The 27,286-nt window shown below is 43.7% G+C and overlaps 1 protein-coding gene across 2 annotated transcripts in view; it reads left to right on the top strand.

Annotated features, from left to right (window-relative positions):
- Positions 1-2,673: 2,673 nt before the first annotated feature.
- AZIN1 (antizyme inhibitor 1) overlaps positions 2,674-27,286 on the top strand; it is a 52,243-nt gene continuing 27,630 nt past the window's right edge. The window contains exons 1-2 of one of the 2 annotated variants that reach the window (XM_077493137.1): positions 2,674-2,943; positions 27,136-27,266. The gene's annotated coding sequence lies outside the window, so the exon portion shown is untranslated. Of the gene's footprint in view, positions 2,944-13,272; positions 13,410-27,135; positions 27,267-27,286 lie in introns of those variants that run through there. The other variant, XM_077493138.1, reaches the window with a different exon arrangement.

Here is a 27,286-nt window from a genome sequence, read left to right as displayed (position 1 = left end):
TTGCTTGACACATCACCCTGGGTAGGTAATTCAGTAAACTCACAAGGCCCAGGCCAACCAGGCCCTCTGATTTTTCAGTTGACCTACACAGGTGCCCTTTGCCCCAGCGGTGCACTCTCTGCTTTGCCCCCCAAGCCCAGCCCAGTACAGCCCCTCCCTCCTAACCTGCTAAGCCCTTTTCAACCATGTGCACAAGGTGGAATCAGGGAAGTAACTGAAGAAATTAAAAAAAAAAAAAAAGTTTAAAAACAGGTAAATTATACTTTCCTATTTATTTACTAAGGATATTTTTATCGAAATAACAATTTATACTTACCTGCTCTGTGCAGTGGTTTTGCACAGAGCAGCTCCAATCCTCTTCTTCTCGGGTCCCCTGTTAGTGCTCCTGGCCCCTCCCTCCTGCTGAGTGCCCCCATTGCAAGCAGCTTATGATGGGGCACCCGAGCAGGCTTGCTTCTGAGCCACTGTTGTGTGTCCATTTACACAGGGAGCATGGCTCGGCCCCGCCACAGCTCTCACCTTATTGGCTGAGATTGACCGTAGAGGGAGCCAATGGTTGCCGCTGCTGCCAATGAGGCGAAAGAGACCCGAGAGAGCTACTGCTCTCATGCACTTGGCAGGATCGAGATGGGGCTCAGGTAATACTAACGGGGGAGGGCCGCACACAGAAGGTTTTTTTTACATAAAAAGATAAAAATCCTTGAGCCTGCAGCTCTCTCTTGTCTGAGAGAGTGATGCTCTGATTTAAAGTGTTACTAAACCCAGGACCCTGCATTCACTATATCTGGTCTCCCACAGTACGAAGAACATGGAAATGCAATTATTTTAGTAAATATAAACTGTTAAATACATTTTATTATCAGCAGTATATAGAAGTCTTGTGACTTCTATCATTGTCTGGTTAAAGCTTGTAGGAGGGGTTTTCAGTCTCCTCTGACTGTCCTATGAGGCTTCAGGGCCCCTGACCCTCTGTCTGCACAGTGCTGATCACATACACCCTCCCAAGAAAAAAAAAAAAGCTCTCTTCTAATACACACCAAAATGAGCATGTGCAGAGTGACTCCAAGGGCTCTGTCTTATCAGAAGATGGATTGGGGACAGTGGAAGAAGGGGAGGATCAGAGGAGACAGGATCAAACAGCCTTTTTAGACAATACAGAGGATTAACCCTTTAGGTTCCACAGTGAGTATGACAAGCATGCTTTACTGCATATACAGACTGATTTTACTGTTGTGGGTTTATTAGATTGTAAGCTCTAACAAGCAGGGCCCTCTGATTCTTCCTGTATTGCATTATATAGTAACTGTAATGTCTGCCCTACTGTTGTAAAGCGCTGCGTAAACTGTCCGCACTATATAAATCCTGTATGATAATAATAATAATTAACACTAAGTAGTTACAGCAACTATTTTGTCATTGTGAGCACCCCTGCCAGTGGTAAATGGTTTGTCTCATCCATCTAACTGCTACATCTGCAGGACAACGTGTTCAGTGGAATAATAACAGATTTACTTTCCAGTGTTCTATCGATTTTTGCCCTCCTTCGGAAAGGCACTCGAGCTGATTTTTCAATCAGATGGAGTGATGTCACCATTGCGCATGCCCATATTGTAGGAGGCTTTTTTCGACAGGGGATACCACTTCATGGGCACAACTGAAAGCTATGCAAAGAGTGGAGGGACACCGTAGTTATCAGATTGCGCCTCGCTGTAGCGGGGCGGGTTGTGGGTGTGTTGAAGGGTGGGGTTTTGTCTGTGTTGCAACCCACCCTTTAGACATAGGCAAAACCCACTATTCAACACACCCAACCCGCCCTGCAACACAGACAAAACCGGACCTTCAGCACACGGTAAACATGCGGCGCAACAGCAAGGCACAATATGACAAATATGGTGCCCCTCCACTGTTTGCATAGCATTCAATTGTGCCTGTGAAATGGTATCTCCTGTGGGAAAAAAGCCTCCTACAATGTGCGCATGCACTATCTTGACGCCACGCCAGCTGATTGGGAAATCAGCTGGAGCGCCCTTCCATTCTTCGCATGCGTGGGCACTTTTCGACAGAACGCCTAAAAATAAAGGAAAGAAAGCCTAAAAAACAGAAAACAAATACAGCCGTCACATCTAAGAATGGGTAAAGTGTAATAGAATAAATGTTTGGATTTGGATTGAGTACAGATGTTTTGTATAAGGAGATTTGAAGATGAATGATCGGGGAGGGGTTGGTGACCAGGAAGTGTCACCCTGTGACTGAGGGACATTAATGGGGAAATGTGAAGTTGAGAAGTCAGCCATCTGCAGGCACCCAGCATGAGTCACATCTCTCTGAAATCACAGCACATGTCTGCACTACAGTGAACTCTCTCCCTATGGGAATCCTCTCTCTATGAAAAGCCGAGTTTCCAGCGGAAAGAGTGACTGGCGTCCATGAGGAGAGCTTCTCTCACACTTTCCATCACTATCCTGCTCAGCAACACGCTGGGCTCACAGAAACCTTGCCCTCTTTACTGCCCACTCCAAAAATGGCGCTTTCTCGACTTCAGCGGCGACGTCAAGTAAACACCCCCCCCTCCGGCCCGGCAGCCTATGAGAAGCCGCGGAGCTCGCTCCAATGGGCTAACGTCGAGTAGACTAATCCCCGCCCCTTCGCCGATTCTATATAAGGAGCCCCGTTCGAGCCGGCCCTGGCTGGCTGAAACCTGTCTGACTTCACCTCCATTTCCACGCAGGCAGAAGACGGTCTCCAGGCTCCCCGGGCTTTCCTTTCTGGCTTTGTACGGACGGATTACACGCCGACGCTGCGCACATTCCCGCCCGTGCCGCCACCTGGGCTTATGGCAAGAGTCGCCTCGGCCATTTCTACCTTGTGTTCCCACACCACTCTTTAAAAATTCCGCCAAAAAAGAGAAGACGATTCCCCAAGTCCTTTGGGCCGTTACCTCACGTAAGTAAAAAAGGGGGTGATTGAATGGAGCGGACATGGCGGGGCCCCGGATGTGAGGTGGGGGAGGTGTATTGTAGTGGCGCCCTCTGGTGGCGGGCGACTGTTGCCTCGAGGAAAGCGCGTGACCGGGGCTTTCCTCCGGCCGCGCGCCTTTGGCTGAGGGGCGGAGATCACGTGGTTTTTCTGCCAGCTGCTGCAGGTTTGGAAAGGGCGGGGCGTGGATGACAGCGCGGGAGATTCAAATCTGGAAAGGCCGCGGGGTCACAGTGCACTGAGGAGGTTATACCAGTGACAGGCTGTAGATGGGGGATGGGGGGCAGTCACTAATGCTCCAGTGCATGCAGGTGACAGATCAGCCCTATAAATACTGAAATATGATGGCTGTGCAGGCTCTAGTAGGGAGATCGGACAGCCAATGCTTTGGATGACCTCTTAGAATCGACTGCCGGTGTCCTGCCAAAAACTGTCCGGCCATCGGATAGTGTCCGCCCCTTACTGCGCAGGCGCAGCGCTTGTGCAGAACGGAGCACAAGAAGACTCCAAAAGTCTCTGAAGAACGGTGCCTGCGCCCCGCCATCCAAGTGGACATACGGTAGCACGTAGTAACAGGACTGCTCGCCACGCTTCGGGCACGGCATTTTTTATTCCATCTCTGTCCTCTTGGATGGTGGGGCTTGAACCTGGACTTGCTGCTCAGGCGCTGTTCATCTTCGGAGGCCTTCGGCGTCTCCTTGTCGTCCATACTGCGCAAGCACAGTACAGGGCAGACACTATCCGACGGGGGACAGTATTCGACACACCAGCCTTCCAGCTGTTGCAGAACTACAAGTCCCATCATGCCTTTGTTTTTGGGAGTCATGCTTGTAGCTGGCGGCCTTGCAGTGCCTCATGGGACTTGTAGTTCTGCAACAGCTGGAGGGTCACCAGTTGTAGACCATGGCCTTTAGAAGGCTTCCTAGTTCCTATGTTGGGAAGTGTGTTGTGAGGGTTAAAGCCTAAAATCTATTGCAGCTTACTAATTATTAGATGTGGTGGCTGCATTTGTTTTCTTTGTTTTTTTTAGGCCATCAGACTGACAAGTCTGCTGTGCCCCTTTCTCCAGAGTGGGGGCACGCTAATACAGGAGGTGTATTACTGGCCCGATCACCAGGTAAAATCTTAGGTGACTGTTTCACCTGGTGCAACATAGTTGCATCTCAGTATTACATCTCCTGTATTGGAATGTCTCCCCAGTCTGGGGACACGGGAGTGTGTGATGTACTAGCAGATTTAAACACACTGAAGCCAAACTCCAGTTCATACTTTAGAGGAGGAAGTAAACCCTGATGGGCTTTACTTCCTTTCTTTTATCATGCAGAGTAAAAGAATAATGTGCTAGTATGCATTGCATACTTGCACATTGTGACACCCACAAACAAAGCCTGCGCCGTCCGCTCTGCAAGCCACATCCATGTTCAGGCCTCTTCCTTCCATGGCTAAGGACTCCGGCTCTGTGACTAACCGGAGCTGCGTGATGCCACTCATGAAGAAATGGCTGTTAGCGCATGTGCCGATGACCTTATCTGCGCAGTATACATTAAATATCTCCTAAATGGCGCATGTTTTGGAGATATTTGCAGTACAGCTGTTACAGCAGTTTTTTTATAGTGAAATTAAAAACTCCTGCAAACAAAATGTGGCTAAACGCAAGTTACTGCGCTTACAAGCTGTTACAGGCATTTGGAGTTTCACATGCCTCTGAGCATCCATCCTGAGCTTTTTTTTGCTTTTCGAAAAAAGCCTCTAAACTCAATTGCTTGGAAACGACTAAACGGCCCTGTGTACATGTACTGATAAGGCAACATGGAGAGTTTGGGGGCAGCTGAAAAATGTCTGTTTACCAGCAGCAGTGTACGTGAGGCCTCGTACACATCACCACTCTGGTCGGAACTGCTGTACTAACAATCTGATGTTAGTACATCAATCTCCCCTGTTGTGTTCTGACAAGGGGATGGCCCTCTGTGCCAGAAAACTGGTCAGCGCTGTCACCCATTGGCTCAAAGCGCCAGTCGGCAGACCCTTTTAGGTCATGACCCTTTGACAAAAGTGACAACACTATTCTGAAGATGAAACAGGAGGTAAGATTTCCCCTTTTGAATGGTTGTCACCATTAGGGGTAATAACTTTTTAAATTAGTAGAGGAATAAACTACTGTTGACATAACATCGCTGGAAACATGTCCTACACATAGGGCGTAAAGCTTATTTAATCAGTATAAGGAGGGTTGATACACTTTTAGAATAACTACAATTTCAGATCTCCCATTGGTTTCTGCTCCAGTAATGGCCTCCATGACATAGATGGGCAGCAATGGAAACCTGCCTGGTGTTCTGAACTCTTGCTGCTCTATCCAAAATGTTAATAGGTTTGTGTACAAGTAGCCAAGTGGATTGTCATCTTTCATAGATTGCTTTTGTGAAATGAGGCTAACCATACACACTTCACTTTCTCTCATTCCGCCTTCGGCACTTGGTTTCGCAATCAATGCTAACAGCTTAGCTGGTTGGATCTCCACTGCTGGCTATTGTATTTAGGCAGCCGCAGCACCCTTTGAGCACCCAAACAGTGACAGCAACTGAATGTAGTTGCTGTTTGGCTGGTAATTTTCTGTCTGGCTTTTGTCAAACTGCGGTGCCAGCAGGGCTGCCCACGGCTCAGATTTCAGCAGGGATCAGATGAAGTTTTAGCCATGCATTGCTAGCCTAAGTCTGTTACAGTCATTAGCACCTGTTGAGGTTGGGGAGTTCATTTAGTGAGATGGTTTCTATTTAGATTTGTTCCTATAAAAGTTTACTAGTCCACATGTGGGAGATTCTGTTAGAATTTGGATCTGAATGAAGCATTTTGTCTGCGCTTACAGGGATTCCTGTCCTGGTATTGGCACCCATACCTGGGATCAGAAGATAGTTTCTCACTTTAATTAAAGGGCTCCCTATGGTTAAAAATCAGGCCAGCGTGCCAGTTGTGTATTGTGTGTCTGGTGGGATGTGAGTGAATTCACTCTCTCGTAAAGTTCCAGGTGCCACCGCTGTCTGGCAAACGACCTTGTAATGAGGTAGTGTCTGCCAGGAGGAACCACCGGGATGGGATGTTATCTGACACAACCTGAAGTACACCTGGATCTCTGCAAAAAATGTACTTTGCTCCTGCCAAAGGATAAGTTCAACTTTTTGTAAAAAAAAAGTACACATTTTGCAGGTAAAAACTGCATTTCTTTACACTGCAGCCTGCATAGCATCCTTTTGGTTCATTGAGAACCATAGAAAATGGAACCTGTAGTCTATTCACAAGAATCTTGATGAATGATGTAGCCGTGTGGGTGGAAAATACCCAACCTGCTTTCACAATGGGGCATTGCGGGGGTGTGCTGGCATGTGCTTTTGTTATGTGATACACCCTGAATATGGGTGTAACGTGTTACTAAAAGTGAACTTAAAGGATAAGTATAGGATTATTTCTGTGGCTGGCTATCATAGCAGTAGGGTCCCTTTAAGCCGTGTAAGTAAAGATCTGACCGGTTGTGAGCCTGTTCTTTGCCTCATACAGGACAGACGGATTTAAATGCTCTGTGCCCTGTTTCTTATCCTTGCCTATTTTTTTTCCTCATTGGGGTGAATGAGAAGCCTTGTTTAAGGCCCGGTGTCTCTGGAGTATAGTAGTAATGGTAGGTTATCCTCGCGCTATAGTGGTAAAGTTAGAGCAGGTTGGTGTGGTTGCAGCAAAAAACACCGACAGAGGTGCAAACCCTCCCCTCAAAGTGACAGTAAATAGTAAATAGATGGTGTTGCGCTCCACATAAAATAAATTAAGTCTAATAACACAATTAATAAATAATCTCATAAAATCTTGAAAACGCACTCATGTGATTAAAATTAAAATCACTAAATAATCGCATAAAATCTTGAAAATGTGCTCATGCGATTAAAAATTCCATTAATTCTAAAATAAATACCAAGTGAATAATACAGTGCTTGAAGCTATTTCCTACTAATATTCATAAAATGAAGAAGCTAAAATAATCTATATACTCGTGATAAAGTGACAAGAAAAAAAAATCGCAAGTCTTAAAATTATCAACAGAATCGTGACATCAAACAAATCTGTGTCAGTCCATGAAAGTGCATACAAGTGCCAGCAATATGTGCAAAAAAGAGTATATATAAAAATATACAATAAAAATATAAAAAACGGTGTATGAAAAAATTATTATCACAAAATGCAAAAGATAGTAGTCCAGCAAACGTGATAAAAAATGTCTCTAAATAAGTGTACAAAGGCTAAATCATAAAGTTCATGCAGAAGATGAAATAAATCCACGCTGTGCTATGTGAAGAAATGAATCCTATGAACAACCCCGGGATGATTCCACCAGTGATTTTTCAGCTCCTTAAACGTGGGTGCTCACACACTGAGTGCAGTGGGTACCTTACCTCACTGCTGTCAGTAAGACAGCAAAATACTCCAGTGCAGCAGTTGTGTCCTCAAATGGGGTGTATATCCTCAGTAGGTATAGGGGAACTTCAACACTTTGCGGTGTATATCCTAAATGTAGTATGGGCGCCCCCAAAACCTTTTCCTCCAGATATTCCGCAAGGGATCGCAAATCAGACCCAAGAAAGAAAGAGGGGTGCTCCAATAGTGAAGTACGTTCACACAAATACTTTATTATAAAAAGGAACTAAGTCCTGGGTACTCACACTTATACAGTAACAATCAAGCGGTTTTTTCACTAACAAACAACGAACGGCTTCCTCGTTCGTACCCCGGACGTCACTTCCGGAGGATACCGGAAGTGACGTCCGGGGTACGAACGAGGAAGCCGTTCGTTGTTTGTTAGTGAAAAAACCGCTTGATTGTTACTGTATAAGTGTGAGTACCCAGGACTTAGTTCCTTTTTATAATAAAGTATTTGTGTGAACGTACTTCACTATTGGAGCACCCCTCTTTCTTTCTTGGGTCTGATTTGCGATCCCTTGCGGAATATCTGGAGGAAAAGGTTTTGGGGGCGCCCATACTACATTTAGGATATACACCGCAAAGTGTTGAAGTTCCCCTATACCTACTGAGGATATACACCCCATTTGAGGACACAACTGCTGCACTGGAGTATTTTGCTGTCTTACTGACAGCAGTGAGGTAAGGTACCCACTGCACTCAGTGTGTGAGCACCCACGTTTAAGGAGCTGAAAAATCACTGGTGGAATCATCCCGGGGTTGTTCATAGGATTCATTTCTTCACATAGCACAGCGTGGATTTATTTCATCTTCTGCATGAACTTTATGATTTAGCCTTTGTACACTTATTTAGAGACATTTTTTATCACGTTTGCTGGACTACTATCTTTTGCATTTTGTGATAATAATTTTTTCATACACCGTTTTTTATATTTTTATTGTATATTTTTATATATACTCTTTTTTGCACATATTGCTGGCACTTGTATGCACTTTCATGGACTGACACAGATTTGTTTGATGTCACGATTCTGTTGATAATTTTAAGACTTGCGATTTTTTTTTCTTGTCACTTTATCACGAGTATATAGATTATTTTAGCTTCTTCATTTTATGAATATTAGTAGGAAATAGCTTCAAGCACTGTATTATTCACTTGGTATTTATTTTAGAATTAATGGAATTTTTAATCGCATGAGCACATTTTCAAGATTTTATGCGATTATTTAGTGATTTTAATTTTAATCACATGAGTGCGTTTTCAAGATTTTATGAGATTATTTATTAATTGTGTTATTAGACTTAATTTATTTTATGTGGAGCGCAACACCATCTATTTACTATTTACTGTCTCTGGAGTATAGTCGGCGCTAACCTCTTCTCTACTCATGTGAGTGGCTGGTCAGGCTCACAGCGCTGCATTGTGGGAGGAAGGGAAATGAGTCATGAATTCATACAAGTCCTGGGGATCTCTTCTCTCCAGATGGCCAAATGGGGAGGGAAGAGTATATGCAGGGTTGGGCATTAAAATGGAGTTCTAGTCCCCCAACTTTTTTTTTTTTTTTTAAGATTGCTCTGTAATTTTTAAAACATGTAAATTAACATTTTTTGTGCTTTTACTTTCTTGAAAAAGCTTGTTACAGATCTCAGAAGCAGGCAGGTTCCATTTTACCATCTGAAGTCCTCCTGTGTTAATTTCCTGGATTTATGTGCATGCGCAGTATTGCATCAGTGAAGGCCGTCCTTACTGACAGGTTTCTATAGCAATGTCTGTGAAAGTTCCTGCCCCATTGCTATAGCAACATGTCAGAGGAAGGTAATAGAAGTTTGATCAGACAGGGAATCACCCCCCGATTGCAGTGTTGTCGTTGGTGCAGTCCGCACCTGGGTGACGCCATCCTGATGGTGGCAAAAAAACGCTTCATTTGGTAGTTTATTTTCAGCAGAAACTTCTCCGGCACTGCAGTGTTTTACTTCTTACTACTCAGCTTCTGAGTCTGTGCCTGTCACTGTATCTAATCCCTGGGTGGCTTGGCTGCCGCTGCACACTGTGTCCCCTCTAGCTGTCTCCCAGGTGTACTGCGTACCAGTGGTGTTGGTATAGGGGGCCGCAAAGGATTGTACACAGGTGGCACTTGCCAGAGGGGTGACACCATCAAGAAAGCTAGCAGTTGTAGCGGGTGCAGTCATGCCCCCCCCAAATCAGTGACTTGGTGATGGGGCCAAGGGGCTGCAGCTCAGAGCTGAACTCTGGCGGTGTGACGGGGGAGGGGAGCTTTTAGAATGTTCCCCTGCTCGTCGTCCTCCCTTTCACCTGTCAGAAGAGAGCGGATCTCACCTGTTCGTGTCACCAGAATACACAATTTTGGGAGCAGGTGAACCGCAGAGAACTCCTGGGAAACACGACATGCTATCCCAGGAACCCTTAAATTGTCTAGGTGGGGACAGGCAGAAGTTAAAAAGGTATTTCTAAGCAGAAAAGAAATTACATTGTGAAAAGGATGAGCTAAGTGGATGCAATGCAGAGAGTTCAGAAAATGTGTGGAACTTTTAAGCATACCTGTTGCAAAATCACAGGTTTAAAGGAGTTCACCTTTGGGAACATGGTACATCTTGTTCTCTAAACCACCCCCCACCCCCCGGTTACAGCTGTCACTTTTTAAAATCGGTGAAACACCGCTCTGTGTAAATGAACTATAAGTCCCAAAATCCCTTGCAGTTGCCAGCTTGTAGTTCTCAGTGAACTACCACAGTGCTGTGGAGCGTTGTAGTTCATTGATTCTTCCTGTCAGTACGGGATATACTGACAGAACTGCAGGAGACCTGCATGGTACCAGCGTACTGATCACCGATGAAATACTTTACAGGCGCCAAATAAAAATAACTGCACTTTTTTTTTTACCTGCAAAGAAAACTTATCCTTTAAGGGAATGGCAAAGCAACAAGTTTATATTCTTCCATCCCCAGGAGGGAAGGGAAGAATCTTTCAATCTGCTAAGCTGCTGCTAGTGAAGGAGAGCCCCTCTGTACGGTACTGGTCGCAGTTTATACAGAGCTATGGCCCAGCATCATCGCAGGGAATAGTCAAATGCTTTTATATATCCATAATGGTGTATACTACAGCCCCCTTCAGGGAGAGGAGGGAAATCGTATGCGATACATGTGCTCTAGTGACGGGATCTTTGATTGGATTCCAGCACTAAACCAAGCCTTGTGGATGGTTATAAGTGTGCACAATAGTTGAATGTAGATGTCTTTGTGCCAGTCCTATATAAGTGGTGGTTGATTTGGGGTGGTCGCTTCCCTTCTAGGTGCCCACTAGATTGTGAATCTAGCGTTTGCTGTGTCTTGGGCCGGGTTAATTCTGTCGCACTCAATGTATATCGGTGTGCATTATGATCACTGGTGTGCTATTCATTCTTATAGTGCACCGCACAACATTTGGTAACACACAATCGTGGCGCACTCTTTATGAAATTGTCGCATGACCCTGTTTTGGTGTGTCTGAGAATATCGGCACAATTAACTTCCCTCTAATTGAACCGTTAACCATGACTGCTGCTCATCATAGCCTGTTAGCCATGTCTATTTTTAACTGTTCATGATGTCTGTCACATGGTGACCATGGTAGATTGTGACTTGTGATTTCTGCTTGCTGTACTTCTCACATTGGTGACACGCTTTTGTTCAGCTTGCCTGAACTAATAGACGATTGCTTTGGTGCATTAGCCTAGTTAGTGAGCGGTCTAGACAGTGTGCTAATTGGTTTACCAACATGTAGCATGTTTGTTGCCGGAATATATTAAGCCGTAAATAGATTAAAGAGCTTTTAGGTACAGAAAACCCTTATCCTGTGTACAATAAAGTCTAAAACTGGGCCAGGTTATGTGCACTTTATTTTTAATGTCTTGTAGCAGTTGGCTCATTTCCAAGTATTGTACATGCAGAAGAATGCTAATCTTAAAGTGCGTTAAATCAAATTTTGTTTTAAAACCAGGCCACTATGTTGTATAGCCTCAGACCTCCTTCGCATGTCTTTTACTTGAAGCCACTGGATTCCGGTGGCAAGAATCGGCAGATTCCCGAGGCTGCAATGACAGGCATGCAAATAGCAGCTCAGCCTATATAAATGGACAGGCTGACCATGGCTTCTGCTCCTAACGTGTAGCCACACCACGGAATTACCTGAGGTTTAGGGATGGATGTCTGAGTCCATGATCTGGAAGCGGTGTCCAGGCTCAGATATGTCCCTAACGGCGGGGTGTACATGGGAACAGTGGTGGCTTCTGTCAGCCTGGCATTCATTTTCTAGGGTAATTCGCTGCTGCTATTTGCACCTGTGACTCCAGACACAAGAATCTGGATGCAGCTAAATGGCCATGTGACACCCCGTTCACACTTGTGTGACTTGTTATAGGGCAGTGATGGTGAACCTTGACACCCCAGATGTTTTGGAAGTACATTTCCCATGATTCTCATGCACTCTGCAGTGTAGTTGAGCATCATGGCAAATGTAGTTCCAAAACATCTGGTGTGCCAAGGTTTGCCATCACTGTTATAGGGTTTTGGACATCAAAGTTGTCTGATTACTGCTGTATTAAATTGTAAACTGTATGATCTGCCTTCATGTTGTAAAGCACCGCACAAACTGTTGATGCTATATAAACTCGTTCCACGTGTTTTGCAATAACCATATATGTGGAACTTCAGTAATTTTTCCATCTATTAAATCTTCTGTCCTTGTATAAACCATTAACATTTTTTTTTTTGGTAGTAAATACCTTATACAGCCAACTTCCTCTTGTCTAGTAAAATGCCTAGGCTTATGACATCATGCTCAACTCTCACTTGTGAGTTTGCTGGGGGGGGGGGGGGGTCATAAGAGTCATAAGAGGACCAATGAGAGCTGGAGGTGTGCCTCTGTGTGAATCCAGGTTGTGAAATAGTAGCAGCTACAGAATCGTTATATAAAATATGCAAAGTGGTTGGAGGGAAGCTTCAGAATGGCAAAGATGCTTTTATTACAAATTATGTGAGCAGACTGCAGTTTCTCTTTAAAGTTGTAGTGACTTCAGAGTATTTTATGCACTACTTTGGTTAGCCTTTTATGCATCTTAAAGGGCCATAGACTTCTATGCTAACCCTTATGAATAAGACGTACCTGAATGTTTTATATGCAATAGTGGGTTTGACTTTGCAAAGGTACAAGTCACATTCACGTGCCACCTATACAAAGTTGCAGGATTTTGGAGTCCTACAAGTGTGAATGGAGCCTGAAGGGGGCCTAGGGCTGGCTATACAATGTACCAGTTTATTGTACATTTAGCAAAACCATATGATACAAGGTCAAACCTAAACACTTGCGATTTGTATGCAATCAAACCCTACACTACATGGTTAAAGGTGAATCTGAAGGAAAATAGAAAGTTGTGTAATGTATGGCCAGCTTCAGTCCTATACACAGGTAAACTGCAGTGAAGGATTTGGACACTTGTGAATATGTAGCTGCCTGCAAAATCGTTCTGCCAACACTGATCTAAAGCACGAGTGCCATTTATTGTAGATGCTGAATCACCATGAAATAAAATTCTTCACTGAGTTAAGACTGTATGCTTTAGCTATTTTCTGCTTGGCAGTTAAAGGGTTCATATTTTTTTTTTTAGTGGGCTGGAGATTCCACCCAAGTCATGCCCCTCTTTGGCGCCGGCTTTCCCTTTTGCCATTCTCTATTATCATTTTTGGGGTGGTGTGGTGGTAAACAGTGCAAATGGAGGGAATGTAGGGTGGGGTGAGGGATTTCTTTCCGGTCTGGGCCAGCCCAAGCTAGTTTTCTCCTTCCTGTCATTAAATGAACAATATAACGTGCTGGTGTCTGGGCTCACTCTCAGTCTGATGGACCAGCTGAGCACACCATGAAGTCCCTGCACTCTGATATAGAAGCCTATGGAAGATGGCTTGTTTAAATGTCTCAGGTAAATGCAATTGTTTACTTTGTAGATTTTGAAGTTACTGTAATCATTGTGTAGATGAAAGTATAGGAAAGCTGGAGTTTGATGGTTGAGCATAATATACAAGTACTTTATGGTGGGATTCCTTGTGTGAGCTGGTGACCGGCAAATGGCAATTTGTGGGCTCTTGTAGATTCTACTATAAGGTAGAAGAGCAGTGTGTTCATACAGAACTTCTGTTGTCAGGTCATCGGCAGCAGGCAACCCCCTACTCTGCATTGGTACGGAGATGTCCACACTGCGCTGGTCAGCCCCGACTACATCATTTAGAGTTTGTACCCACACTGGACTGTACTGCTTTCATACCATCATAGGGCTGCAACTAACAATTATTTTCATAATCGATTAGTTGGCCGATTTATTGTTTCAATTGATTAATAACCTTTAAAGTGTAGTGTATAATTTAGTTAATATGTAAAGTTTTAAAAAAAGCAATTTATTCTTAAATATCTCTATGCAGTAGTAAATATAAATAACCAACTATATGGTTAGGGAGCAAAATATCTAATCCACTCTGAGAATAAGACAGATATACTGTATATATTAGAGGAGATATATACTGTATATACTATTAGAGAGATACTGTATATACCGGTACTATTAGAGGCTATATACTGTATATACTATTAGAGGCTATATACTGTATATACTATTAGAGGCTATATACTGTATATACTATTAGAGGCTATATACTATTAGAGGAGAGATATACTGCATATACTATTAGAGGGGATATATACTGCATATACTATTAGAGACCTATACCATTAAATGGCCAATCTAGTAAATATCAGACTCTCTAACTTTAACCCCATTTTGTTACTGGCCGATTAATCGATTATGAAAATAGTAATCGATTCATTTCATAATCGATTAGTTGTTTCAGCCCTATACCCAACACATTCCTTGTATTCAATTGCACCTTAACCTGTGTGAACAGATTAATCCCTGTACTCTGAAGTTGAATGTTTAGGAAGAAAGCTTATTAATGTGATGCCTCTGACGGTTTCTAATGCTTAATGTGTTTATACTGTTTCTTAGCAGTTTCATCTATCAACAGATCTAGTGAATGGTACTTGTTCTAGTAATGAGTTGACATGCGTTGTCCTGGGTTCTTAGGTGATCGTGGCACTTTAGATGGATAATCATGTAGATTAGCTAGGAGTTGTGTTGCAGAATACACATCCGTGAATGAATCATTTGCTGTCATAAGATCATTTTGTACCTGTGCATGCTGCTTTTTTTTTTGTCCAGATATATGTTCTAAAAAAACGAATCCCATCATGTTGGTGTAAAATAAATTGTGATAAAACAAATGCAGAGTGCAGATGAGTGAAAAGCATCTCCTAATTGACAGATTCAATTCTTACTAAACATATCCCCGATGTACACAGTCAGGCTACGCTCTGTTCCCAAGGGTTATGAGAACTATTATCTACCTACTACATCCAGACCAAGAATTACTAGTACCCAAGAATAGTAAAGCTAGTTATTTGGGTAATTATATATTGAACTGAAGTTTCCCTTATAGACAGTTGTAGTGCAATCCCATTTCCACAACGCTGTTTTTTTAAATGTTCTGAGCACAACCTGGTATCACCCTAGATATTGGTTTTAATATATACTATGAAATGGGCTGTGAATAAAAAAAACTGTCACATAACAAATAGTATTGCAGCAGAGTGAACCATGTTTGAGACAGATTTACAATAAGATTGCATCTAAATTCTATTCCCATCTGCTTCTAAGTAGCACCACTGTGTCGATATAAGGCTCAACCACTTGTGTAGCTGACCTAAGAATAACTGAATGTAAAGCGTGTGTGGGGGACGGCTGTAGTGGGTTTGGGATTGTAGGCACTGTCACTGCAAAATGTGACTGATAGCTTGCCGGATCATCACTAGATGCTTCATTATGTTTTGCAGAATAAATCCCCCAAGACTTGTCCTTACCATCTTCAACTGTCATCTAAACATGTTCACTAAAACATTGCAGTGAGTTTTGTCAGTCATTCTGTAAGACCTGAAGCACAACGGAGCTTTAGCACTTAATGGTTGACTTGGAAATGTCAGAGGTTGTTATATTTGACAATATATAGTGATTGGTTGAAGAATGTTACTGGTCTGGCTAAAGCCAACCGCTAGGTGGAACTTGTACGTTTGGGATGAGCTATCCCGAATGCTTAGTAAATTTTTCTCAGCGTATTATCTTACTGGGGATCCTGCCAGTAACAGTACTTCTGTTGCAGGCTAACTTAGAAGCTGCATTGTCAGCCTGCAGTGTGTGCTCCTGCTGTTAGGGCGTCCCCTCAAGCCCTACTTAATACCTAAATCTCTCAAAACAGCGATGTTCACAGGGCCTCTGCATGCACCAGCACCCCATAGCAAGTGGCTTGCTATTGGGGGTTCTAGTCGAGGAGGAGCCAGGCACGCTAAATGGGGACCTGAGAAGAGGATCGGGGCTTAGCTGCTCTGTTGAATTGTTTAGCACAGGGAAGCATGACATGTAGAATGAAAAAAAACTTTAATATCACTTTAAAAGTGATTTTCTATAGGGAACTCAATAGATACATACTAAAAATTTAGACTTGAGGTGTATATACTTTAATCTGTCAGCCCCTGGCTTCTTTGTCTTGGATCATCTCCAACAGCAAAATTCCCTGTACATAATTTCTGGCTCTGTTCTGTTTGCTTGAAGTTTGAGAGTTTTCCACTCCTAGTTGCAGTCACCATAATCATAGGTCTCATATAGTAGAGACAAGAATTTCTTGGTGCTTATTCACACCAGCGGGTATATGCCAGGATGTATAATGCACACGTGTTGCTGTGTCCTGCATTGGTAAAGCGATTGGGTTTTGTTTTGTTTTGTTTTTCCTCCTTTTTAACTTCTATTGGATTCTGTGTGACAGCATGTTGTGGTGATTTAGCACACACCAAGACAGTGTGTATAAGGCAGGTTGCCTTGTCTGTGGCTTGAGACTGTTGGGGTACACAGCCCAATTCATATGGTTTGAACAAGCCCCTAAAGTGGTGATTCAAGGATTTTCAACATTTGCCAAAAACTAAAATTCATTTTGTAGAACGGGCTCTTTAAATTAGAAAATTGCTTATGTCATTGTATGACAGCGTAGCAACGTGTCAAGACCAAAGTGCAGAGTTCTCTACAATTATGTAATTCTTTAGATAAACAAAAATATCTCCGGTGGGGTTGTTTTCAGTCCTCTGTGGAGAGAAATCCCTTCTGTTCAGTTACCATTAGAATACTATGGAGGAATCCTATGAAGTACAGCAGGCAATGCCAAGTAAGCGAAAAGGGAAAATTTTAAATCTATACTGATCAGCCATAACATGGCCACCCACCTAGAATTAAGTAGGACCCCCTTTTGCCACCATAAGCCATCATGAATGGCAGGACCAAGGTTTCCCAGTAGAACGTTGCCCAAAGCATACCTGCCTCTGTCGGCTTGGCTTCTTCCCACACTGCATCCTGGTGCCATCTTTTCCTCAGGTAAGGGAGATACCTGGCCATACACATGATGTAAAAGAAAATATGATGCATCAGACCAGGCCATCTTCTTCCATTGGTCTGTGGTCCAGTCCTGATGGTCACGTGCCCATTGTAGGCACTTTTGGCTGTGGGCATGGGTCAGCATGAGCACCCTGACCAGTTTGCAGCTGTACAGCCCCATACACAACTGCAATGCCCTATGTATTCTGACATAGGGCTGCGGTGCTTTACAGGTGCTATTTTTGGCTCTAAAAAGCACCTTCAGTATGAAAGAGGTCTAAAACTCCAATATACATATTGGACATCTGCCCCTCCACTTATTGGACAACGTTCTCTCCCTGGCTGCAATGCTGCAGATGGCCAGTGAGGGAGCTATAACAGTGACGGCTTGCTTGATCTGTGAGGGAGCAGTGCTATATAGAAGGTAAGCTGACCTAAAGTGGAAGATGAGACTAAAACTAGTAAACTTTTCCCGCAAAGCCTCTATAAAAATCTGTAACTACCCAATTCCAGTCAGGTAATGTGGTCCAGCAGCTCTGGCTCCCCTCTGTGGCAGCCCCAGGGTAGAGGGAGTGCAGTTAAAGCGGAGTTCCATTCAAAAGTGGAACTTCCACTCATTGTACTGCCTCTACAACACCCCCCCCCCCCCCCCGAGTGTCACATTTGGCAGGCACCTTTTGGGGGGGTGTGGGGGGGGGCAGGATACCGGTCTTTCACAGGTATGCTGTCCCTACTTCTGGGTGCCTCAGCCGCGGGTATTGACGTTGAGTGCCCTCTTACCCCGGCTGCCAGGGCCAGTAGGAGAGAGGAGCCATGCATGCGCAATACGATTCCTGGTGTGAAGTCATAGGGCTATGCTGCTGGATTCCGTTATTCGCAATGGAGGCAGCAGCACCTGACACATCATGATGGTACCTTTAAGCTCCCATGGCCAAGCCCTTAAAGTGGAGGTCTGCCTACCGCTGCAAAAATTAAAAGCCAGCAGCTACACATGCTACTTTAACCACTTTCAGACCGGACCATTTTGCTGGTAAATGACCAGAGGTCTTTTTACACTTTGGCACTGCGCTGCTTTAACTGGTAATTGCGCGGTCATGCAATGTTGTACCCAAACGAAATTTGCGTCCTTTTCTTCCCACAAATAGAGCTTTCTTTTAAAGGTATTTGACTGATTCTGCGATTTTTATTTTTTGCGATATAAACGTAAAAAGACCGCAAATTTTGAAAAAAAATGATATTTTCTACTTTTTGTTATTAGAAAAATCCAATAAACTCAATTTTAGTCATACATTTAGGCCAAAATGTATTCAGCCACATGTCTTTGGTAAAAAAAAAGTCAATAATTGTATATTTATTGGTTTGCGCAAAAGTTGTCACATCTACAAACTAAGGTACATTTTCTGGAATTTACGCAGCTTTTATTTTATGACTGCCTATCTCATTTCTTGAGGTGCTAAAATGGCAGGACAGTACAAAACCCCCCCAAATGACCCCATTTTGGAAAGTAGACACCCTAAGGAAATTGATAAGAGGCATGTTGAGCCCATTGAATATTTTATTTTTTTGCCGCAAGCGATTGAATAATGACAAAAAAAAAAAATTTTTTTTTTTTTTTACACAAAGTTGTCACTAAATGATATATTGCTCACACATGCCATGGTTATATGTGGAATTGTACCCCAAAATACATTCTGCTGCTTCTCCTGAGTACGGGGATACCACATGTGGTCGACTTTTTGGAAGCCTAGCCGCGTACGGGGCCCCGAAAGCCAAGCACCGCCTTCAGGATTTCTAAGGGCATACATATGTCATTTTACTCCTCACTACCTATCACAGTTTTGAAGGCCATAAAATGCCAAGATGGCACAAAACCCCCACAAATGACCCCATTTTAGAAAGTAGACACCCCAAGCTATTTGCTGAGAGGCATGTTGAGTCCATGGAATATTTTATATTTTGCCACAAGTTGCGGGAAAATGACAAACTTTATAAATTTTTCACAAAGTTGTCACTAAATGATATATTGCTCACACATGCTATGGGCATATGTGAAATTACACCCCAAAATAAATTCTGCTGCTTCTCCTGAGTACGGGGATACCACATATGTGGGACTTTTTGGGAGCCTAGCCGCGTACGGGGCCCCGAAAACCAAGCACCGCCTTCAGGCTTTCTAAGGGCATACATTTTTAATTTCACGCCTCACTACCTATTACAGTTTTGAAGGCCATAAAATGCCAAGATGGCACAAAACCCCCACAAATGACCCCATTTTAGAAAGTAGACACCCCAAGCTATTTGCTGAGAGGCATGTTGAGTCCATGGAATATTTTATATTTTGCCGCAAGTTGCGGGAAAGTTACAAACTTTTTTTTTTTTATTTTTTTTTTTCACAAAGTTGTCACTAAATGATATATTGCTCACGCATGCCATGGGCATATGTGAAATGACACCCCAAAATAAATTCTGCTGCTTCTCCTGAGTACGGGGATACCACATATGTGGGACTTTTTGGGAGCCTAGCTGCGTACGGGGCCCCAAAAGCCAAGAACCGCCTTCAGGCTTTCTAAGGGCGTAAATCTTTGATTTCACGCCTCACTACCTATTACAGTTTTGAAGGCCATAAAATGCCAAGATGGCACAAAACCCCCACAAATGACCCCATTTTAGAAAGTAGACACCCCAAGCTATTTGCTGAGAGGCATGTTGAGTCCATGGAATATTTTATATTTTGCCGCAAGTTGCGGGAAAATTACAAACTTTTTTTTTTTTTTTTTTTTTTTCACAAAGTTGTCACTAAATGATATATTGCTCACGCATGCCATGGGCATATGTAAAATGACACCCCAAAATAAATTCTGCTGCTTCTCCTGAGCACAGGGATACCACATGTGTGGGATTTTTTGGGAGCCTAGGTGCGTACGGGGCCCCGAAAGCCAAGAACCGCCTTCAGGCTTTCTAAGGGCGTAAATCTTTGATTTCACGCCTCACTACCTATTACAGTTTTGAAGGCCATAAAATGCCAAGATGGCACAAAACCCCCACAAATGACCCCATTTTAGAAAGTAGACACCCCAAGCTATTTGCTGAGAGGCATGTTGAGTCCATGGAATATTTTATATTTTGCCACAAGTTGCGGGAAAATTACAAACTTTTATTTTTTTTTATTTTTTTTTCACAAAGTTGTCACTAAATGATATATTGCTCACACATGCCATGGTTATATGTGAAATGACACCCCAAAATAAATTCTGCTGCTTCTCCTGAGTACGGGGATACCACATATGTGGGACTTTTTGGGAGCCTAGTCGCGTACGGGGCCCCGAAAACCAAGAACCGCCTTCAGGATTTCTAAGGGTGTAAATTTTTGATTTTACACCTCACTACCTATCACAGTTTTGAAGGCCATAAAATGCCAAAATAGCACAAAACCCCCCAAAATGACCCCATTTTGGAAAGTAGACACCCCAAGCTATTTGCCGAGAGGCATGGTGAGTATTTTGCAGCTCTCATTTGTTTTTGAAAATGAAGAAAAAAAAAAATAATGTATATTTTTTTTCTTTTTTTTAAATTTTCAAAACTTTGTGACAAAAATGAAGGTCTGCAAAATACTAACCATACCTCTCGGCAAATAGCTTGGGGTGTCTCCTTTCCAAAATGGGGTCACTTGGGGGGATTTTGTGCTATCTGGGCATTCCATGGCCTCCGAAACTGTGATAGGCAGTGAGGAATGAAATCTAAAATTTACACCCTTAGAAATCCTGAAGGTGGTGCTTGGATTTTGGGGTACCGTACGCGGTTAGGCTCCCAAAAGGTCTCACACTTGTGGTATCCCCGTACTCAGGAGAAGCAACAGAATGTATTTTGGGGTGTAATTTTACATATAACCATGGCATGTTTGAGCAATATATCATTTAATGACAACTTTGTGCAAAAAAAAAAAAAAAAATAATAATAATGTATTTTTTCCACAACTTTTGTCAAAATATAAAATATTCCATGGACTCAACCTGCCTCTCAGCAAATAGCTTGGGGTGTCTACTTTCTAAAATGGGGTCATTTGGGGGGGTTTTGAACTGTCCTGGCATTTTATGCACAACATTTAGAAGCTTATGTCACACATCACCCACTCTTCTAACCACTTGAAGAAAAAGCCCTTTCTGACACTTTTTGTTTACATGAAAAAATATTTTTTTTTGCAAGAAAATTACTTTGAACCCCCAAACATGAAGTGTTTTTTTAAAGCAAAAGCCCTACTGATTAAAATGGTGGGTGTTTCATTTTTTTTTTTCACACGGTATTTGCGCAGCGATTTTTCAAACGCATTTTTTGGGGAAAAAACACACTTTTTTTTATTTTAATGCACTAAAAATCACTATATTGCCCAAATGTTTGATGAAATAAAAAATATGATCTTAGGCCGAGTACATGGATACCAAACACGACATGCTTTAAAATTGCGCAGAAACGTGCAGCGGCGACAAACTACGTACATTTTTAAAAGCCTTTAAATGCCTTTACAGGTGACCACTTTAGATTTACGGAGGAGGTCTACTGCTAAAATTAGTACCCTCGATCTGACCTTCGTGGTGATACCTCACATGCATGGTGCAATTGCCGTTTACATATGCCACCAGACCAACGCTTGTGTTCCGCGTTGCGCCTTAGCAGGGGGGGACAGGGGTGTTTTTTTTTTTTTTTTTTTTTTTTTATTATTTTTTTTGCTTTTTTATTTTTTTTTTAAACTGTTCCTTTCATTTATATATATTTTTTTATGATTTTTATTGTTATCTCAGGGAATGTAAATATCCCCTATGATTGCAATAGGTAGTGACAGGTACTCTTTTTAAAAAAAATTAGGGTCTATCAGACCCTAGATCTCTCCTCTGTCCTCAAAGCATCTGACCACACCAAGATCGGTGTGATAAAATGCTTTCCCAATTTCCCAATGGCGCTGTTTACATCCCGCAAAATCTAAGTCATGAAATGCTCGTAGCTTCCGGTGTCTTAGGCCATAGAGATGATTGGAGCCATTCTGGTCTCTGATCAGCTCTATGGTCAGCTGGCGGAACCACCGGCTGCATTCTCAGGTTCCCTGTTGGGACAGGAGAGCCTGAGAAAACCATGGAAGATGAGGCGGGGGGGGGGGACATTCCCTCCCACTGCTTGTAAAAGTAGTCTAGAGGCTAATTAGCCGCTAGGATTGCTTTTACATAAAAGCCGACCGCTGGCTGAAAAGAATGATACCAAGATGATACCTAAACCTGCAGGCATCATTCTGGTATAAGCACTCAAAGTCCCGCAACATACCAGTATGTTGCTGGAACTGGTTGGGCATATATTGTATTTTTTTTTTCATGCAGCCTGTGGGCTGAACGAAAAAAAAATATTGATCGGTGGGTATGCCCACCATTAGATACCACCCTTCATCCACCCACTTTCTAATGGTGGGCATACATGCACCATTTATATATGCCGAAGCATGGGGGCATCCTCCCGCAAAAGGTAGGAGCAGATCGCTCCTCCACCCCTTATGCCCCCATGCTTCGGCATATATGCTCTTTTTTAACTGTGGTGGTGAAATCACCCCCGACAGTGCTAGAGTCGCAGCTTTATGTATCATGGGAGCAAACGCTGTTGCTGTCAAGATAAATAAATCCGCTCTGCAGCAGAATGGCGTACCTGCTAAGCAAATGATGGTTAACAATAAAACAAAGTAACATTACAGTATAACAGTAGGACTTACCATACCTGCAAAGCAAATACAAAAAAAATCGCAAAAAATAACACATTTAACACAATCTGTGCCTAAAATATATATATGCCGAAGCATGGGGGCATCCTCCCGCAAAAAAGTTATGCCGCGTACATACATTCAAACTTTTCCACGGGCAAGCCCTCCGTCGGAATTTTGACTGTATGTACGTGGCATTAGGAACAAAATCGCTCCTCCACCCCTTATGCCCCCATGCTTCGGCATATATGCTCTTTTTTAACTGTGGTGGTGAAATCACCTCCGACAGCGCTGGAGTCGTGGCTTTACGTATCGTGGGAGCAAACGCTGTTGCTGTCAAGATAAATAAATCCACGCTACAGCTGAATGGCATACCTGAAAACAAAAAATGGTTAACAATAAAACATTGCAGAATAGAATACAGTACAAAGGAGCAGAACAATAGAGAGAGAATAGAGAGAGAGAGAACAATAAAACGACAACTATTTTTGGTTTTTTTATTTTATATTTTTTTTGGTTTTTTTGGTTTTTTTACTTTTTTTTTTTTTTTTTTTTAACACTTTTTTATGTAACTTTAACACTTCTGTTGTAACGGTTCCAGCGGTTTGGGTCTCTCAAAATGTGATGGCATCTTGGGAGACCCTGTGAACGTGTGCCTAGCTTGTGCAATGCTGTACCCTACGCTAATACTCAACTAGTTCATGGTAGCGTTCAAAACACTCACCCTGACAAAGACCAGGCTGGCCAGGACAGCGGGGACAATAAGAACGGGTGTCACGCCTAAATCCGCGCTTTCTGCAGACACGACATTTTCTTTGGGGGGCTCGTTGGGTAGGGGTACTCGGGAGGACATAAGAATAATGCCTCTCATGCAGCCGGCTTACTGCATCTGGTAGGGGAAGGTGAGGTGGAGCACCGCCTGGATACAGAAGGGCTCTGACGATATCCTCCTGGAATTTGAGGAAGGATCCAGTCCGTCCTGAAGCTTTGTGTAGTACATAAGCATTCAGTATAGCCAATTGGAATAAATAAACAGACACTTTTTTGTACCAGCGTCTGGACTTACGGGCAACTAGATACGGCGCCAACAACTGGTCATTGAGGTCCACCCCTCCCATGTTAAGGTTATATTTGTGGACACAGAGGGGTTTCTCCACAATACCAGTCGCCGTAGGAATTTGGACCGTCGTGTCTGCATGAAGGGAGGTAAGAACGAAAACATTCTTATTATCCCTCCACTTCATAGCGAGCAAATTATTACTGCGCAAGCAGGCTCTCTCCCCCAGCCTAAGACGGGACTCTACAAGCCGCTGGGGAAAGCCCCGGCGATTAGGTCGCACGGTGCCACATGCTCCAATCTGATGATCAAACAAGTGACTAAACAGTGGCACGCTTGTGTAATAATTGTCCACGTACAAGTGGTACCCCTTTCCGAATAAGGGTGACACCAAGTCCCACACTATCTTGCCAGCGCTTCCTATGTAGTCAGGGCAGTTCTCCGGCTCTACGTGACTATCTCTTCCCTCATAAACCATGAAACTACGTGTATAGCCTGTGGCCCTGTCACAGAGCTTATACATCTTGACCCCGTATCTGGAACGCTTGTTGGGGACGTATTGCTTGAATGACAAGCGACCAGAAAATTTAATCAGGGACTCATCAACGCAGACAACTTGATCGGGAGTAAACAAGGCTGCAAAACGTTGGTTGAAGTGGTTTATGAGGGGCCGAATTTTGTAGAGCCGATCGTACTCAGGGTCTCCACGAGGACGACAGAGTTCATTGTCGCTGAAGTGCATGAACCGCAAAATCATCTCGTATCGTGCCCTGGACATGGAAGCAGAGAACACGCGCATATGGTGAATTGGGTCAATGGACCAATATGACCGCAACTCACTCTTTTTGGTTATGCCCATGTTGAGGGAGAGGCCCAGAAAGATTTTAAATTCGGAAACCGTAACTGGTTTCCATTGTCTGGCAAGGGCGGACTGGGGAATAGTGGCGATGTGTTGAGCAGCGTACAAATTGGTTTGGTCCACAATAGATCTATAGAGATCTTCGGTGAAAAACAGTGAGTAAAAGTCAAGTGTCGTAAAATCAACTGTTTCCACGTTAATGCCAGGTTGGCCAGTGAATGGGGGAAGTACGGGTTCTGCAGAAGTGGTGGGCACCCAAATAGGATTGGCGAATTCTGCAGGAAGGGCACTATGGGTACGACGGGCCTGTCTTTGTTTTCTTGGTGGCAGCGGGACACTACTTGTGCTTGCCACCTCGCCAGCTTGAACTGCACTTATGGGACTCGCCACGTCACCACGTGTTACTGCAGTGCTGGATGTAGGTCCAGGGTGTACTAGGCCGCTGGTGCTTGCCAGTTCACCAGAAGGCTGAGCGGCTCTAGTACGTCTCTGCTCCATACGAGTGACCTGCGGTTCCTGCACCTCAACAACAGAATACATACGGGATTGGGCACACCTGTTCTTAGCAGCGGCCTCATCTCCGTCGTCAGAGCTATCTGTCATGGAGCCGCTGTCCTCTACAGGTTCGTATTCTGAGCCTGAATCTGACAGATGAGTGACGTCCTCTTCACTATCTGTCATGCTCAGAAACGTGTAGGCCTCTTCACTAGTGTACCCTCGCTTTGCCATTTTGGGCTCTAAATTTAGGGGTACACTAGTGAGACTCACAGGTAAAAAAGCACCTAGCCTGTCAGCGACTGTTTCAAAACGCTACAAAAAAAACTGTTAGCGATCGCAGGGATCAAGCCTGACTCTGCGAACGCTGCAGTTATGTGTGTTGTGTTTTGTAAGTGACAGTGATCGATCGATACTGCACTTGGGTGGGCTGGGCTGGGCTTGGCGTAGGGGCTAAACGCAGGTGCTAGCGGGTATCTGGGCTGATCCCGCTAACAATGCGTTTTGGGAAACCTAAAATGCTGGCAACGATAATATATATCTGATCAGATACTATATTACTAAGGGAGGTGTATGCTTTGCGCGTGGGTGTTAGCGGTACTGGCACTAACCTGACGCTGGGGCGACGCAGGCCTTATCTGACCCTAAAAAACGTATATCACCCGCCGGGTGATCAGGGGGTTAAACCTTTATTAGGTAATAAATGGCGGGTGCCCTGAAACAAAAAAAAAATAACTAACCAACCAGCGTCACCTGTAACAGTTATATGGTGATCACTGGTGAAAGGGTTAACTGGGGGGCAATCAGGGGGCTATGCGGTAGTATATGGGGGTCCCTGACGCTATAAAAAGCTGCGGCGAACCCAAATACTTACCTGCCTATCTAGGGTCACCTGTGACACTAATACAGCGATCAGAAAAAAATCGCTTATTAGTGACACTGGTGACGGGGGGTGATCACGGGGTTAAACCTTTATTGGGGGGGGTTAGGGGGGCACCCTAGAGCTAAAGGGGGCTAGCCCTAACTGCCCTAACAGTTATTACAGTCACAAATGACACCAATGCAAAAAAAAAAAAAAAAAAAGAAAAAAAAAAAAAAATGCACTTGGTGTCACTGTGACTGGGGGGGGCAGGGGTGATTGGGGGGTGATTGGGGGTGATCAGGGGGGTGAAAAGTGTGCCTGGCGTGTTCTACTGTAAGTGTAGTGTTGGGTGCAACTTACCGAACCTCTCTCCTCCGTGCCGGAACGAAAAAGACCGACACGAGGAGAGATTACATCATTTCCTCTCCTGTGTTTACATTACAGGAGAGGAAGTGATGTCACCGAGCATTTTCATTCGTCGGGAGCGATCGCGAGGGGGTGGCCATGAATGAATGGCCGTCCCCTCGTCCGGGATCGCTCCCGAACGAATACCGACCGCCGCAGGCACCGGGCGGGGGCCCGATCGGGCCCCCGACCCGCGGGAGGCAAGGGACGTACATGTAAGCCCTTATGCCTGCCCGTGCCATTGCACCGACGTACATCGGCGTGCGGCGGTCGGCAACTGGTTAATAATCGGACACTTACCTGTCCTGGAGTCCAGCGATGTCAGCGCCGCAGCTGATGTTTCCATAGCTGGCAAGTTGAATCAGTAGTTGCTCCAACACAATTACATCTGCTTCATCTGTTAAATGTCCCTGCATGAATCTTTTACTCTGGTAATTTCTTTCTATTAAGACCTAGTTTAGGATATGTTGTCTTGATTAGTCTACTATTTAAACTTTTTTGTAAGGGACCCACCCATAAAATACACAGCTTTGCATGTTTGACTGTATAGAGTGGATGGCAGGAGATTTTCCTGAATGGAAGCTTATGTAGTTTTCGCTAGTGAATGTTTTACTTCATTGTATAGGAGTACCTAAAAATGGAAATACAGTTTGTGTAATGAACTGTTATAGCAGTAATTTAATAGTTTAGTGCTTAAATGTTGGGTGGTTTGCTTGTTTCTGTGGTAGTTTAACCATTTTCCAGCTATTAAAGTGTTTTTTCTTTTTCTAGGGCGGATTTTCTGCATACAACTATCCAGCGGGGCTAGGAAAGGCGCTCTATAGAGAACAGTTCGACTTCAACGCAGAGCCACCTTGGCATCCTAGCTGATGATAGGAGGTTCCATCTCCTAACTTGTCCATGTAAGTTTCAGTTTTCATTG

This window comes from Lithobates pipiens, unplaced genomic scaffold, assembly GCF_037356315.1.
Source record: "Lithobates pipiens isolate NorthernLeopardFrog02 unplaced genomic scaffold, aLitPip1_a1.2 Scaffold_19, whole genome shotgun sequence".
Lineage (NCBI taxonomy): Eukaryota > Metazoa > Chordata > Amphibia > Anura > Ranidae > Lithobates > Lithobates pipiens.
This window is presented reverse-complemented; position numbering and strand designations above follow the sequence as displayed.